Genomic DNA, 18,252 nt, shown 5'->3' on the forward strand with positions numbered 1-18,252 from the left:
CCCATCAAACCTGGCACGTCCCCAGCATATCCTTTCAAACTCTGCCTCTTCCCTTGCCAACACCTTCACCGGAAGATCTGTGAACACTGATGCATTCTCCATGTTACGCTGCAAATGTTGATATACTGCCAGCAATCACTGGAAATACTGTCACTTTCCAGGTGATCTCTGCAAAGGACATATTGGAAACATTGACTAACTCCTACCCACCACTGCTAACATCGATGCATTCCCAGGCACCTCACAAAAACCCGTTTTAAATTTTAAATCTCAGTACCCCTCATCTGCATACATCAACAGGAATCGTATTAAGGCCTGTAAATTAATACAAAAATATATAGGAGCCAATTAGAACTGATTAAATTATAATGATCTTACAATGTGTTCATTTTCCTCTGGAAATTGTAAGATTTCCTCTATTTACATAAGAAATAGCTTGCTCTGTCATTTCATAACATCATGGCTGATCTGGCCATGGACTCACCTCCACTTACTAGACTTTGACCCATAACCCTTGAGAACATAAGGAAAAAGACCATCTGATAAGGAGTAGGCCATCTGATCTGTCAAGCCTGCTCTCCCATTCAATGAAATCATGGCTCATCCTCACCTACCTGCCTTTTCCCCCATAATTCCCCTACTATGTAAAAATCAATCCAACCTTGGCTTAATTCTCCTCCCATGCAAAACTCTATCCAAGAGTCTTAACTATATTTAATGAGTCGGCCTCTACTGCTTCCTTGGGCAGAGAATTCCACAGATTCTCTACTCTCTGGGAAAAGCAATTCCTCCTCATCTCTGTTCTAAAACTACCCCATTGCACCTTGAGACTATGTCCTCTTAGCTCTAGTCTCACTACCAGTGGAAACAACTAATAGGCCTCTATCATATCTATTCCTTTCATAATTACATTGATAAGATCCCATCCCATTTTTTTTCCCAAATTCAAAAGGATACAAACCCAGATGAATGTTAAAGCCTACGGCCGCAAGTGTGACATAATCAATGACCTTTGAACAAAATGTGTTCTTTTCATTCCCATTTCACAACTCCAATTTTCTAATTTGTCTTTTGGAAAGGTTCAACTGAATAGCAGCCAACAAGACATGAGCCATAAGACAAAGGAGCCAAAATAGGCTATTCAGCTCATCGAGTCTCCTCTGCTATTCAATCATGAGCTGATCCATTTTCCCACTCAATCCCATTGGCCAACCTTCTCCCCATCACCTTTGATGCCCTTAATATAAACCAGAGCCAAGTGTTCTTAACCTAACTTATTTCTGGGGACAAGGGTTATTTATTTTGAAAATAATTGAATTCTAAAATTCACTCCTACTTCCTACTAAAATGGTCCAGGGAAACAAGGACATCTGCAACTTAAAATGTTAACCTGCAGAAGTACAACGGTGGCAACACATGTTATTTCCAATGTTAAAATGAGTTCACTGATTGTTAAATTTAAGGAGCTGAGCTTTTTGTGAAATGTTCGCTTCGAAACAGTGTTGTGTATTGTCAGCAGAAAAAGTAAATGGGTATTCATGAAAATAAGAGTTGTCTATTTTCTGTCTGGTATACTAATTGATGGTCAAGGGACAGAGGTACCATACCAAAGAAAAGACTATTTGCAATTATTTAAGACCCATTAGACTCTTGATATTTAGGCAGGGTCCAAGCTAAAGAAACAAGCGATTAGCTGTCTGGGCAATAATTGTCTATTTTGCTGGAAGGGGCCATCAAATTGCACCTATCTTTAGAAACATGATTACTCCACTTTATTAGATTCTAAAAAGGACTCAGCTTCTTTTACCATAGTTTATTCCCATCATCATTTAGTCACCCTCCAAAATAAACCCCTCCCACCACCAACACCCCCCCTCCCCCATCCTCAATCCAAGCATGTAGCTATGTATTCTCCTTAAGTTTGAAACCCATGACAGAAAATGCTCAGTTTGAAGAAATTATCCCACTTTTTCACTGTAATCCCAACTGCTTTCCCTAAAGGAGTGAAAGAGCCTTTTCGGTCCCTGTCCAAAGGAAAGGTTTAGTTTTGGTTGTATATTTGTATCGGGCTATTAAGTATGTATTTGCTTGTCCCTTTCAATTAAATGCTGGTTGCAGTGGCTTTACATCCACAGAATGAAGGCCTTGTGTTGAGCAGCGTTCTCTGCACTAAACATACCCATCTCGTGTCAGTTTCTGGAAGTGCTTAGCTTTGAGAACAAGGAATGCTGAATGTCACCACAATACCAGCTATGACTCACAGAAGAGACACATGATCCACAGATAACTACGGGTTTAAGCAATGCCAACAATTAATTCCCCCCCTTACAATAAACCTCTCAGTTTCAACCAACCCTCTACGGGCAAAAAAAAATTAAATCAACGAATGAACAAGGTCCATTTAAGTCAGCTTTCGCTCAGGGGAAGCGTCATACCCACTGATAAATGATAATGAATGTCTACTGGTAAAGAATGCCCACTGTTAGCTCTTCCCCATCCACCCCCCTCTCCCCCCCCCCACCACCACCACCTTCAAAATGCTGGGATCAGCTCACAGATTAATCAAAACGAGGTACGCAACCTCTGCACGAGACTGCTAATAGCTGGTTTGGAGTGGGGGGAGGGGGTGGGGGGGGGTGCAATGATCCAGGGCTGTCCTGAAGTGAGTCATGGCTTTCAGACAAGGTCCCATGTCAGAGCTATCAGTGCTGCAATTACTGTTTTCTCAGCCTGTCTCTATCTAATCCAAGCCTTGCCCCTGTGATTTAACCTGACAACCATGGCAATTACTGGGTAAGAAAAACATCCTGAAATACCTTCAGTATAGAATAGTTCACTGCATTCTTCTTTAAGGACAGCCCCTTCAAGCAAATAGATAAGAATGCTTCACAAATTTCTGACGCAGAGCTTTGAAACAGGTTGTTCCGCTTGCACCACAAAAGTACAGTAAAATTCCTGTTTTATTCAAGCAACCGACAGCCTCAAGTGACCCAGCAAAAAAAAATTGCAGAAAATAAATAGGTCAAATATACAAAAGTTTAAAATTGGCACCCGCTAATCGTCAGTTCGCCAATCACGCAACACATTATCTCAAGCAGCCAGACAATTCACTTATCTGGCATCTAACAATCCCAATAGGTGGCAGGTACTGGGGTTTTTTTTAAATTGTAACTCATAATAATATTTTGAATTATATCCTGGCCTCCCATCTTTGTTAACAAAATATAGCATTGAAACTCACTTTCTAACTGACTGGCATAGAGAAAAAAAACATAATTTCTGATAATGGTTTAAAATGATTACTTAACGTGGGGTCACCAGTAGTAAAAGATAGTCAACTCCATGGAGGGGGGGGGGTGCAATAGATAATCACCTCAGTGAAGGTAATAGATAGTCAACACCTTGGAAGGCAAAAGAAATTCAATTCTGTGGAAGGCAATAGATAGTCATCTCCATGTAAGGCAATAGAAAATAGACTACCTCTTGTCTTTCATTCTTGATAGTCATCTCCATGTAAGGCAATAGAAAATAGACTACCTCTTGTCTTTCATTCTTGATAGTCATCTCCATGTAAGGCAATAGAAAATAGACTACCTCTTGTCTTTCATTCTTGATAGTCATCTCCATGTAAGGCAATAGAAAATAGACTACCTCTTGTCTTTCATTCTTGATAGTCATCTCCATGTAAGGCAATAGAAAATAGACTACCTATTGTCTTTCATTCTTGATAGTCATCTCCATGTAAGGCAATAGAAAATAGACTACCTCTTGTCTTTCATTCTTGATAGTCATCTCCATGTAAGGCAATAGAAAATAGACTACCTATTGTCTTTCATTCTTGATAGTCATCTCCATGTAAGGCAATAGAAAATAGACTACCTATTGTCTTTCATTCTTGATAGTCATCTCCATGTAAGGCAATAGAAAATAGACTACCTATTGTCTTTCATTCTTGATAGTCATCTCCATGTAAGGCAATAGAAAATAGACTACCTATTGTCTTTCATTCTTGATAGTCATCTCCATGTAAGGCAATAGAAAATAGACTACCTCTTGTCTTTCATTCTTGATAGTCATCTCCATGTAAGGCAATAGAAAATAGACTACCTATTGTCTTTCATTCTTGATAGTCATCTCCATGTAAGGCAATAGAAAATAGACTACCTATTGTCTTTCATTCTTGATAGTCATCTCCATGTAAGGCAATAGAAAATAGACTACCTATTGTCTTTCATTCTTGATAGTCATCTCCATGTAAGGCAATAGAAAATAGACTACCTATTGTCTTTCATTCTTGATAGTCATCTCCATGTAAGGCAATAGAAAATAGACTACCTCTTGTCTTTCATTTTTGATAGTCATCTCCATGTAAGGCAATAGAAAATAGACTACCTATTGTCTTTCATTCTTGATAGTCATCTCCATGTAAGGCAATAGAAAATAGACTACCTATTGTCTTTCATTCTTGATAGTCATCTCCATGTAAGGCAATAGAAAATAGACTACCTATTGTCTTTCATTCTTGATAGTCATCTCCATGTAAGGCAATAGAAAATAGACTACCTATTGTCTTTCATTCTTGATGAAGGGCTACAGTCTGAAGCATTACCTTGCATATTGCTCTGGAACTCTCTAAGCTAGAGCAGCATAGAGTCTCAGTCATTGAGTGCCTTCAAAATAGGAATGAATAGATTGCTTGTTATTAAGGGGAATTGGATACAGGAATTGGACAAGAGAATGGTATTGATCACAAGATCACAAGATATAGGAGCAAAAGTAGGCCTGGCCATTCTAATCATGAGTGATCCATCCTCCCACTCAGCCCCATAACCCTTGTTTCCATGACCAATCAAATACCAGCCAATCTCTGCCTTCAATACAGCCAACGACCTTGCTTCCACAGCCACCTATCCACAGACTCATGACCCTCTGACTAAAGAAATATTTTCGCATCTCTGTTTTAAATTGACACCTTTTTATTCTGAAATATGCTGTCTTGTACTAGAATCCCCTAACATGGGAGACATCTACTCTGCCCAGGCCTTTCAACATTCAAAATGCCTTGATGGGATCCCCCTCCAATGAGTTCAAAAGCTGACAATCATTCCTCACAAGCTAACCCTTTCATTCTGGTTACCACTCAAGGAACCGTCTCCAAAGCCAGTTGAGGTAGAAGATTACCAATATCTTTGATGGATGGCATGGCCCACTCAGTGGGTCAATCATTTTATTCCCGTTTCTTTTGTTTTTACTAATTCCTCTCATGTGTGCTTATCTTGCTTTTAAAAACATTTTTATTGATTTTAATAAAGAACTTAAGCAAACAAAAAGGGTATAATTCAATAAGATAGCATGGGCAGTTACATAAACTAAACAAGGCATTCCATACATCACTAACATACATAAATTGTAAATCATATCCATAATTCATATTTGAAATACATGTACGTGACCCTTTATCCGGACATCTAAAATCTGGAAAGCTCCAAAATCCAGCAAATGGAGAGAGAGGCGGCAGTGTGAGTCAGCAGGTGAGGGGGGAAGACTGGCAGCGTGGGTCGGGCGGGCGGGAGACCGGGAGCACGTCGGGCAGGCATGGGGAGCTGGGGAAGATGGCAGGGTGACTGGAAGGGGGTGGGGGTGGATATGGCAGCACAATTCAAAGTGGGCTTAAATCTGGCTTTCCGAAATCTGGAAAAATCCGAAATTTGGAACACTCTGTCCCCAAAGGGTTCTGGATAAAGGTTCGTGAACTTGTAGTATATATCTTTCTTTTAGAAAAAAAATCTCTAATAATGAAAAAAGAGGAAAGAAGAAAATAGTAAAGGATAAAAACTCAAACCCCTTACTATGTCGCCAGATGTGACTGGTATTAAAATATAAATGAGGGTTAAAAGAAATTAATATAAGGAACATGGAAAAGATACAAATCAAACAATTTAATTGCATTGGAATAATATATTGAAGTAAGACAGTGAGTGATAAATGACCCCCATAACTTCAATCTTCTGTGCTTATCAAGCATCAAAAAGATGTGAGGCTTGAACATTAAAGGGAGTGTTGGAATCTTCAGCCCATGCCCCTCTGGAAATGGCATTGGTTAGTAAAAAGGGCGTACACATTCAGGGCATTGAGTGTAAAAGTCAGAAAGTCATGTTACAACTGTCTAAAACTCTGATTAGGCCATATTTGGAGTATTGAGTGCATGTCTGGATGTTATAGAACAGGAGGGATGTGGATGCTTTGGAAAGGGTGCAGAAGCGATTCACTGGGATGTTACTTGGATTTGCAAGTTTTAGCTGTCAGAGGTCACACAAACCTCTGGAGCAGCTGAGGAGCCACCGGATAGAAGTAAATAAAACTGCGGGAGGCGTAGATGGAGGAGACAGTCAGAGTCTTTCTCTCAGGGTGAAAATCTCAAATGGTTTAGGTAAAAGTAAGGAAGTTTAAATATCATGTGCAAAGATTTGTGAAAGAGCGAGTGGCAGGCTGCCTGGAATGCATTACCAGGGGAGGTGGTAGATAGAAGCACATTCAATATTATAGACTTAAAAACCATTTACTTGGGCAACTGTACAGGCTGAGGAATGAAGGGATAGAGGCCATGTGTGGATAGACAGGATGAGTTAAATTTGATAAACTGACTATGAGTTTACAGTCCTATACAAAGTACAATTCACACATGCTATGCAGCAGTCAACCCGATCCTTTGTAACTAAAATCAATTGTCATATAATAATACATTAATGTGTAATATGCATGATATACTTCATCGCTTGTCTGCCATGAGCATTTCCTGTCCCCCTAACTATAGGACAAAGAGAAGCATAGAGACACTGAGCGACCGTGCATTTGCCTCCAACGACCCCACAGCCTTTTTACTCCAGTGCCACTGGCAACGAGTTCAAGTTCAAGTTCTTTATTTATATAGCTCCGTTTTTTCAACTTACATTGACCAAGGTGCTGTACAAACCAAGACAATCGATCAAAACCAGTACAACTACAGTGCAACGGATTAAGGCATTATAGATAGACCACAATTGCAATTCCAACACAATGGTGCAACGCTGTCCGAGGTTAGGAACGCACAAAAGGCTTCAGACGTTAAACGCTAGTGATAGAAGGTACGTTTTTAACCTGGATTTAAAGCAGTTGAGGGAGGGGGCAAGTTTAATGGTCAGGGGAATGCTGTTCCACAGTTTGGGGGCTGAACCACGAACCCTTATGTGCATTTAATGTGTGGAACAGCCAGGCATCCTCCGGTAGCTGACCTGAGCTGCTTAGGAGTGGATCGGAGTTATGGGGGGGGGGGGGGGGTAAGGTCGTTGAGGGCCTTTTATGCACATAGCAGCAGAGTGAAGTCAATTCTGAGCTGCTCCAGAAGCCACTGGAAGGAGGCCATAATTGGGGTTCTATGGTCCCTCTCTTTGGTACCTGTCAGAACCATAGCAGTGACATTCTAAACCATCTGGAGACAGGTTATGGAGGATTGGGTAATCCCAGTGTATAGAGAGTTAGCGTGAGAAGATAAGGGCATGAATAACCCTTTCGAGGTCCTTGAATGAGAGGTATGGTTTTATTTTAACAATGGTGCGGAGCTGAAAAAAGCAGACCTTCGCCACGGTGTTGACCTATCTGTCAAATTTGAAGGCAGGGTCAAATAGCACCCCAAGGGTTTAATAAGAGTGAATAGATTACCTAAGGTGTTGTGTAACTTTTTGGTGAAATTAGGGGGGAGGGGGCGAATAGGATGATCCCAGATTTTGTCTCATTAAGTTGGAGGAAGTTGCGGGTCATCTAGCATTTTATGTCTCGAGACAGTTCTTGAGGTTACTAATTTTTGACTAGTCATCTGGTTTTAGGAGGATGTACAGCTGGGTGTCCTCAACATAACAATGAAGGAGATACTATGTTTCTGCATGATATGGGTGAGGGAGAGCATGAACAGCGAGAAAAGAATGAGGCTAAGGATGGGTCATTGCGGAACCCTGCAGGAGAGGCCCATGTTAACTGTGAAAGCCCTGTCAGTGAGGTAAGATTTGAATCAGGGGCCATTCCATTGATGCTGACTTCCTGCTGGAGACGGTCTATCAGAATAGCACGATCAACTTAGTCGAACGCTGCGCTGAGGTTAGAAGAATTAGAACAGTGACACTGCCTGACTCAATGGAGAGAAGTAGGTCATTGTATACTTTCAATAAGGCTGATTTAGTGTCGTGGTGGGCTTTTGCTATTACTTTATTTTGGCGAAGGTAGGGAGATAGTTGGTCCGCATCGGACTTGTCAGCCACAAACGAGCCTGCAGCTGACGTGGACATTTACCCCCTCCATAAATCTTCATCCGCGAAGCCAAGCCAAAGAAATTTTGGCGAAGGTAGGGAGATAGTTGGTTAACAATATAACAATTACAGTACAGAAACAGACCATCTCAGCCCCTCTAGTCCGTACCGATTTAAGTATTACTTTCTCAAGGACTTTGGAGAGGAGACAAAATTTTGAAACAGGTGTGTAATTCTTGGGATACTGGGGTCAAGATCAGGGTTTTTTAGGAGGGGTTGAACCACTGCATTTTAAAGCAGGTTGGGTCAGAACCAGTAGCTAGTAAGCTGTTGATGATGGAGAGGATGCTCAGACCTGCCATGTCAAAGACGTCCTTCAGGAGGGATAATGTCAAGGGGGCAGGTTATAGGTTTCATGGTAAATACGGGGTTTCTAGTGTGATGGGGCTAAAACCATCCAGGTTATGTGGACTGACCTGAAGTCTAGTTAGGTTACAGGTGGTGCGGGAGGAATGTTTTCCCTAATTTTCTCAACTTTGTCAATGAAGAATTTTTTAAAATTCTTCACATTTTGAGGGCGGTGAGCAGGTTTAAAGTGGGTGGAGGGCCTACAACTGAGTTTAGGATGCTATAGAGGACTCAGGGGTTATGAGAGTTGGCAATTAGGTTGGTGAGATATTTTGTTCTTGATCTCCAGATCCAAACCTCCCATGCAATCAGGAAGCCTTCAGTGCTTGAGGGTCTTTCTCGTTCTCAGCACCCTCTTGAATCTTGGTTCCGATGCCTGGTTTCCATGAGCCAGTCTCCAACTGCCCACAGCTATGAAGGTCCTTCAGCCAGTGAGCCCCTCTCTGTTCCGTTTTTTGTGGTCACCATCCTAGGCTTCTCCTTATCCATGGTGGATGTTCTCCCCATTTCTGGTGCCCTGCGCCCATCTGCTGCTCCCCTAGGGTTGGCAAACCCTCCTGGTTCACTGTCCGGCACAGGCGCTGCCATCTTGGGCATAGATCCATGGTTGCAGGATGTTAAAAAAAAATTGACTCCTTTAACAGGTCAGTTAAAGCGTTTATTACATATGGACAATAGGACCCCGTGGAGCTTGGCTATGGCTCCGCACCCCTCTCTCCTGGGTCTGATAAGCAGCAGTTCTGCCATTACAGCAACTCCGACAGCACCTTTGAAAGAATCCTATCAGGATGCGCATCACTTCATGGAACAGGAGTAACCTTTACTAAAATGTAATGAATTAAAAGACAATAAATACCAAATATAGATTGATAATAAATACTCTCAGTTAAACTAGTGCAAAAACTACATGCCTTAGCAATAGGGCAGACAGTCCTTTTGAGGGGCCAGAGTGTAACAAGTGAGGTCCAAGAGCCTGATCACTGTCGGAGAAAAACTGGTTCTTGAACCTGGAGGTGCTGGTCCTCAGGCTTCTTCTGCCCGAAGGCAGCAGAGAGAAGAGGATGCAACCAAGGTGATGGGGGTCTTTGATGATTTTGCAAATTTGGCATCATAATCGGTACAGGCTGTTGGGCCTGTTCCCCCACTGTACTCTTCTACATTAAATGTGACTCTGTAAAAATGATACATGGAGGTTCTCAAAGATGTGCTGGGTATGCTGAAGGGCACCCAATCAAAATTCACCTTAAAACCAACTCTTCCTCATGGTTCTTCAAGCCAATGTCAGTCCTTCTGCAATTAATGCAACATTGGTAGGTGAAATCAATGAGTTTTTCAGAGAGAAAATTATTGTACTTGTTTAAGTTATTGTCACATCTACCAAGATGCAGAGATAAAGTTTGTTTGGCATCTAAGCATCTGCCATACATGGCAGTCATGGTGCAGAGAGAAATCAGTTAGTACAGAGCCAATGCAGCTTACCTTTACTAGTGCGAAGTTCATTCAGGAGCCTAATAATGGTGTGGAATATAAAATCTGGTAGTGTATGATCTCATACTGATGGGAGAGGGGTTCAAAAGGGTGTGGCAGGGATGGGATTGGTCTTTTGATATGTTGACTGATTTTACAGATGGAGTCGATGAAGGGGAGAGGAGGATGTGTGTGATTGCTTTGAGCATCCCCTCCCATCACTATGCGATCATGTACCACCGGATTCAAGGACAGTATCTTTCACACCATTCTCAAGCTCCTGAATAAACCTCGCCCCAGTAAAATTATGCCACATGCCCTTCTATAGTTTCTGGTAGTCTTCGGCAGAGCCTACTCCAGCCCCTACTGTCTATTGTCTATTGATTCATCCTGATTGGATGCTTTCAATGGTGCACCTGTAGAAGTTGCTAGGAGATTCAGGTGACATGTCACATTTCCTCAGGCTTCTGAGGAAGTCAAGGCGCTGGTGTGCTTTCTTGGCCATTGCATCGACATGGGTGGACAGGACACTGAAGATACTTCCCCTTTGAAACTTGAAGTTGTCAGTGATCTCCACATGATCACCATTGATATAGACTGGGGAATGGAACTCTGGTCGCCTTCCAGATGTCTGTAACTATTAATTGGTTCTTGGTTTCGTTGACATTGAGAGAGAGGACTTTGTCTTCCGCTAGTCCCTTTATCTCCCTTCTATATGCTGACTCATTGTCAGCCAACAATGGTGGTATCATCCACATTTATAGAAGGAGTTGGAATGGGGTTTGGCCATGTTATCTTGAGTGCACTGGGAATAAAGGAGCAACTGAGCGTTGTGGAGCCCTCGTGCTGAGGATGATAACGGAGGAGTTACAGTCATCATTTCTATCTGGTTGTAGCCGGTGGGATTGGAAGTGGTGATCTATTTGCAGAATGGAATGCTTAGGTGACATTCATGGAATCTGACCATGAGTTTGTTTGGTACTATTGCATAACTACAGACAGTGAATGTGGGTGTCCTTCTTTTCCAGGGATGTAGGGTCAGGGAGACGGTATCTGTCCTGGACCCAGTGTGCAAACTGGAGTGGGTTGATGACAGTTGGTAGGCTGGAGTTAATGTGAGGCATAATGAACCTCTCAAAGCTCTCTTATTGAACTCATAAGTGAATGGCCAGCACTCTTTAGCCCCTTTTCCACTGGCACCTTGCCCCAGGAATTAATGGGAATGAACTGGGACAGGATCCAGAGCAAAAAGAAAACAATCAGTACACCGGCATCAAATCACGTTGGGAATATATATAACCCCAGCATCAGCTGACACACTGGCCGTTGTGACGTGGCAAACCCCTGGTATATGTTTCATACCTTTGTTGTGAACGTCCTGCATGTTGTGTGCAACTGTGGTTAGTTAAGGGTAAAGTGTTCAACGTGAAGGGTGTAAAGGGGGGAGGGAAGGGGATAGAAAAAGCTTGAAGGTTACAGAAAATCTTCTATAGAATTGATGATTGTAAATTGTAATCCGTAGTGATAATTGTTTCAGTTTAAGTTTGGGAAATCATAAATAAAATATTTTCAAAAAACAGTGGAGAAGGGACAACAGCCATCCATTCCATTCCATTTGAAGGTAGGCTCCCCAATCCCCAGTGATGAGTGTGTTCAGTGGAACAGCAGTCAGTGTCCCATTTAAAGGTGGCCCAGCTGAAACGGTACAAATGGCTTCCTAGCCCACGATACTTCATGGCCAATTAACTGGGATGCCATTGAAAAAAGGGCTATTGTGGCAATGTTAATGGAAAATTAATTGATCAGAATTTGTGGAGATGACAAGATGATAACTCATAGAATCTTGACCCAGAAAAGAATTTCATTCCTGGAATAGAAGGGTCATTTGCCATGTTAATAACAGGCAAAAGGATCATTAATTTAGATACAAGTCATGCATAATAACTAATAGTGTTTGAGATTAGGCCTGGAAAGTCTTTGATTGTCAACAAATGAACAGGAGTTTGAATTAAAGTCTCACTGCTGCCATCAGTAAAGTGGTGTCAGTGCCACAAGACTCGCACCACCTGGTTCAGGAACAGCTGCTACCCCTCCACCATCAGACTCCTCAACAGCAAACAATCAAAACTAAGCCCTTTCAAAGCCAGGTCTCCTCCTGGAGGCCGGCTATAAGCTCAGAGGGAAAAATATAAACTTACCCTTCATGGAGGAGCCCTAAAAGGCTGTTTTTGTGTCACATTCATGTTGAGCAGCGCCATATAGCGCTCTCCAGATCCGATGGAGGCAGGGCGACTGGTGCCATGGTGTCACCAGTCATAAATACATGGCAGGGCAATGGCTGAATTCACTACCCGTAATTCCCCCATGCAGCTGGAACCCCTCTGAGTTTCCCGGAACGATTCCATCTGCGTGGGGGATTAGGGGTATGAAAGGCGTCCACTGCTCTGCCGCTGGCTCTAACAAGCGGCCCCAGAGGCCGAAGCAGCCCAGTGAGGTGCCAGAGTGGCTGGCGGAGCTGTCACAGCCCACACTAACCGCGCCCTGATGGCCCCCGCCGGCTACTTTGTCCTGAAGGCCTCCGCACCCGCTGCTCCTGCCCTGAATGCCCCCGCCCTGACAGCTCTTATCCCTGCCCTGAGGAGGACATGGGGGGAGAGGAGCGATAGGTCGTGGGCTGATGGAGCCATTGCGGTGTCATCAACCAGCCACTTGCAGCATTAGATTCAGCAAGACGCTACTGATAATCATTCCCCGGGAGGGATTGCATTCGGCGCCTTGGAGCATTCCAGGGTGCATTCATGGAGGTAAGTCTCCTGACGTAAGGGCGAAGAATCCCCACTTTTACATTCGAACTTTTTCACTACCGGAAAGGGCCTAGAGACTCATTTAAGGACTCTTACTTTGTACTTTATTGATTATTTTTCTCTCTGTATTGCACAGACCGTTTGTTTTCATTTCTTTATTTGTTTACACGTGTATGTTCGGGTACAATTTTTTTGCACTACCAATAAGGCAATAAGTGGTCATTCTACCTCGCCGGCAGGAAAAAAAGAATCTAGGGTTGTTTGAGATGTCACAATAAATCTGAAGTTTAAACTTTCAAAAAAGAAAATACTCCTCAGGTCAACCTGCATCGATGGAAAAAAGAAATAAAATTAGCTGCAAAAGTTAGTTTGCACATGCAGCGGGAAATCAAGAAGGCAAATGGGATGTTGGCCTTTATTGCTTGAAGGATTGAATGGAAGAACGTCGAGGTTCTGCTGCAACTGTATAGGGTAAGCTAGAAAGTAATCACTCACCTGGAATACTGCTTGCGTGTCAGGTCAGTCGTCTGAGTGTAACCTAGTATACTATCTGTGGCATGGCCGGGTGGATGGCAATTAAACCGGTTCCCCCACCAGGCTTGCCTTATGCGGACGGTGGCTAGACACCCTGCAGGATGGAAAGTCAGATGCATCAAAGGGCAGATGAATCCTCTCGTTGGGTCAACGGCCATCTAGCAAACACGTTCCACGAAGCTCGGAAAGGGCATCCCCTGCATCAAAGCTTGGTCTGGAGATTCACTGCAACAGAACTTCCCCCAGCCGTCTTGAACCTCACCATGCCGCTGGATCTGGGAGGGGATCTCGAGAGGGTGGGACTGATCCTGTTCAACCCCTACTCACCTAAAATCCATTCACGCACACACTGTTCCTTTCTGAGGAGTGGGGTATCCTCATGCCAAACCTCTGACTGAAAGGAACCATCATCATCTTATGGGCTGAATAGCCAGAAGAAGACTCCATGCATTCAACGGGCCAGACAGCTAACTCCTCCTCTTATCTTTCATTTTTAGGTCTATCACTCTGCACCAGAACAGAGAACGAAATCGGAGAGAAGGTGGCAAACAGAGGGGTAGACATTTCTTATAATTTAAATTTGGATATTGATCCGCACCATCAATGACTCTAAAGACTGGGTGAGGAACGATAAGCTTTAATACACATTAGACTTCGACTGGCCCGACTGCACGTGCTCGAATGAATGGAAGGGGGCAGGGAGGTTGACCTTTATGGCCAGGTTCAAGGGGAAGGGTTACATGGGGACGAGTCATCAGTGGGCAGGCCAGACACTTATGTACAGAGCAGCAGCAGTATATACATATATAAATATCACTGCATTTTAAAAAGACAAGACTCCGTCGTAGAGGTTCAGCCGGTCAGGTGGCTTCCTCTGCCTCTGTGACCTGCGCAGCTCTGCCGGGGATGTACTGGTCAGCTCTGTTGCTGGTCACGTGTCTTGAGGAGGTGGGGGGGGGAGGCTGTCGCTGTAGGGGGTGGGGTCTGGTTGTCTGTGCGGGCAGTTGTGGCAGTTGATTCAGCGGGGCGAGGGTCCCAGGCATGTGGTGTGGGTACCCGGGGGCGTCAATAGGCTGTATCAAGTCCCTGTAGGGGACGATGTGTGTGTATGTGGTGGTCGGGGCTGGGGGTAGGTGGGACTGTGGACAGGGACTGTGTCCTCATGGCTGTCAGGGTACTGGACATATGCGTATTGTGGATTTGCCTGCAGGACCTGCACCTCTTCCACCAATGGGTCGGTCTTACGGCTCCTTTGATTTCCTTCCTGAGGAAGGAAAACATGCGTTCATGAGGGGTCATATGTGCATAGGAGGGATCGGATGGCATGGAGTGCCTCTGGCAGCATTTCTTACCAGTGAGACTTAAGGGCCAGGAGAACGCCTTCCAAATGGTGGCGTTTTCTTGATCCACCTGGCCATTTCCCCTGAGGTCAACCAGTTTACCTATCTTGGCTGCACCATTTAATCGGATGCAAGGATCGACAACGAGATAGACAACAGACTCGCCAAGGCAAATAGCGCCTTTGGAAGACTACACAAAAGAGTCTGGAAAAACAACCAACTGAAAAACCTCACAAAGATTAGCGTATACAGAGCCGTTGTCATACCCACACACCTGTTCAGCTCTGAATCATGGGTCCTTTACCGGCATCACCTACGGCTCCTAGAACGCTTTCACCAGCATTGTCTCCGTTCCATCCTCAACATTCGTTGGAGCGACTTCATCTCCAACATCGAAGTACTCGAGATGGCAGAGGCCGACAGCATCGAATCCACGCTGCTGAAGATCAAACTGCGCTGGGTAGGTCACGTCTCCAGAATGGAGGACCATCGCCTTCCCAAGATCGTGTTATATGGCGAGCTCTCTACTGGCCACCGAGACAGAGGTGCACCAAAGAAGAGGTATAAGGACTGCCTAAAGAAATCTCTTGGTGCCTGCCACATTGACCACCGGCAGTGGGCTGATATCCCCTCAAACCGTGCATCTTGGCGCCTCACAGTTCGGCGGGCAGCAACCTCCTTTGAAGAAGACCGCAGAGCCCACCTCACTGTCAAAAGACAAAGGAGGAAAAACCCAACACTCAACCCCAACCCACCAATTTTCCCTTGCAACCGCTGCAACCGTGTCTGCCTGACCGCATCGGACTTGTCAGCCACAAACAAGCCTGCAGCTGAAGTGGACTTTACCCCTCCATAAATCTTCGTCCGCGAAGCCAAGCCAAAGATAGCTCATAGTCCTACAAGTGGCTGTACCTCTAGCCAACAGGTACTACCGTAGCTTGTCACTCATGAACAAGGACCCCCGATCACTATGGATATAGTTTTGGTACCTGAAGAGGGTGAATATGCTGTGGAGTGCCCTGATAACTGTGGCAGAGATCGGGATAGCAAACCGGAATCTGTAGAACTCGTCTATGATGTTAAGGAAATAGACGTTCCTATTGGTGGCCAATGCAAAATCGGAGGCATCAGTCTCTACCTGGAATGGGATGGATTCGTCCATAGCATGCATTATAGCTTTAGTGATGTCTCCTTTGATTTGGTTGAATGCCGCCTGGACTTCTGCCGATGTGAAGCCTGTGGACCATACTAAGGGGTAAGGGGGGGTAAGGCTTTATCGGCATAATTGGGCACCTACTGGGTATAGTAAGAAAAGAACCCCAGGCACTGTTTCAGCGTCTTGAGGTTGTGTGGTTTTGGGAACTGCATAAGGGATGTATGCAGTCAGGGTCGGGGCAATGACACCATGTGCCATGACGTATCAAAGGAGGGCCAGGCGAGTGGTACTAAACACCCACTTCTCCTTGTTATGTTTCGAGCGGTGGAAAGAAACAGACCCCTGGGGGAAATCTATGCAGACAGCGGGGGAATTGAGCCCCAGTACCAATCGCAGGCCCTGCAAAGGTGCTGTGCTAACCGCTACACCAACTCTGCCACCCCAAGGAGACTATCTCTGATGGAGTAAGACCAGATGAGGAAATGTGTCATTTAGAGGCAGATTATGCTTCTTTGTCTGTTATACTTCTTGAGAATACTGGGGTCGTGGGACATGGCTGCACTCGTAGAGAGAAAAGAAAAGTCTATACTCATTTTCTCTCTTTTGCAGTTCTATCAAAGAGTTTTTGGATTTGAAACATTATCTCTATTTCTCTTCCTTGGGCAGCAAATTCCACAAATTATTGACTCTTTGGATCTGCCTTGGATCTGCCCCCTGAAACGTGAAGCTCTAGCTCTTCGCTCTGCCCTCATTTGCCAGTAGAAATAACTTTCCTGCCTCATTATCTGCCCCTTTCATAATCATATGTTTCTATAAGATCCCTGAAATTCACCAAGTTAATTCCAATCTCTCCTCATTGGCTAACCTATTCTCTGGCATCACCCCAGAGTACCTCCTCTGGATCACCTCCAAAGCCAGTCTATCTTTTCTCAAGTAAGATCTCCAAATCATGCTTGGAGAGCAGTAGTTTCATAAGTACATTTATGGACATCCCTTTAACTATTTGCACAGTTCACCAATGGCTGATTTCCCTGTTCCTTGATGTTTTGCCCATGAGTTCAAGTATTGGGTTTGACCTGGAGAACACATGGATATACTATTGTTTTCAATGCAGGGAATGCAGATGGTCTCAGACACCTTCCGGTGCGAGGAATGCGATAGATGAAGGAATGGACGGTGAAATGCTGATTATGAGCTGGCCATGATGCGTGTGAGCGCTAAGCAGATCAGAAACAGGCACAGAAGTTCCTGTGTGGCCTCAAGTCCACGAGTATATCATGGAACCATAGTCAGTGTCGAATCATCCCTGAACTTGGGACTCACTGTAAGGGATGGATGCATCATCTGGGAAACTAGAGATGTCATGGCTTTGGAAATAATTGCACTGAGGACACCAGAAGTCACAGGTGGAATGGGGTAGCCAGACTGGACATGGGCTGACCTCTCATAGACTCTGACAAAGAGGAGTGCAGCCTGCACCAAGAATCAAGGAAAGTGCTGGGTACAATATCTAATGAGCTGGTCGGACCAGAGGATGATTCCACTGCAGGCAAAAGGACTGAAAATACAGATGACCAAGTTGAAGTTACAAATGCTAGCAGTTGAGCCTTATGAGCACTGAGGTCAATCAACGAGCTGGAGCCAACCATTCGTAGAATCAGTAAGATCTCTGTAAGAACAAGAGGCTTGTAAGACCCTTTGTGTTTCATTCCTTCACAAATAACGACGCCACAATGAGTCCAAGGGTTTTATTGTGAGGCACCTTCTGAGTTTCCCTCTTAGTTTCCAGAATAAACTAGGGTCTCCCTGGATGCAATCTCAATGCAGAGTTGGCACTCAGGAATTTTACATTTCTTCACTGGAAATGAAAATTTGGCGAAGTCTAAAATTTGCAATGTCAGTTTTGGATATCTTGCATTGAGCCAAATTTAACTGCAAATACGTTAATTGGTGAAATAATAAAAATGCATTATGAAAGGACTGTGAGGATTTTCTTAATATTGCTCTGAGTTATCTGAAAATTAGCATGAGTATAAATTGTAAAATGTAGCAAACAATCGTATTGATAAAGAATCTTCAGCATGGTAAATTACTCCAAAGAGTTCTATCAGTGAGAATTTGATACTGAGTCACATCGGTGATATTACGATTGATGACCGAATGTTTGGAAACTGTCGGGCACGACCAGTAACCACAGAGACAAGCTGAGGGAATAGGCTTTAATAAACAGAAGAACCTTGCTGGCCCGGATCCCAGGATAGGAA

The 18,252-nt window shown here is 44.0% G+C and overlaps 1 long non-coding RNA gene across 3 annotated transcripts in view; it reads left to right on the forward strand.

The window, feature by feature from the left end:
• The window catches only part of LOC138745497 (uncharacterized), a 68,016-nt gene that overhangs the window by 2,563 nt on the left and 47,201 nt on the right, over positions 1-18,252 (forward strand). For 2 of the 3 annotated variants that reach the window (XR_011346338.1, XR_011346316.1), the window contains exons 2-3: positions 6,815-7,124; positions 13,990-14,112. This is a non-coding gene — a long non-coding RNA (uncharacterized lncRNA). The remainder of the gene's footprint in view (positions 1-6,814; positions 7,125-13,989; positions 14,113-18,252) is intronic. The other variant, XR_011346324.1, reaches the window with a different exon arrangement.

The sequence above is a fragment of the Narcine bancroftii genome, chromosome 1 (assembly GCF_036971445.1).
Source record: "Narcine bancroftii isolate sNarBan1 chromosome 1, sNarBan1.hap1, whole genome shotgun sequence".
NCBI classification, from domain to species: Eukaryota; Metazoa; Chordata; class Chondrichthyes; order Torpediniformes; family Narcinidae; genus Narcine; species Narcine bancroftii.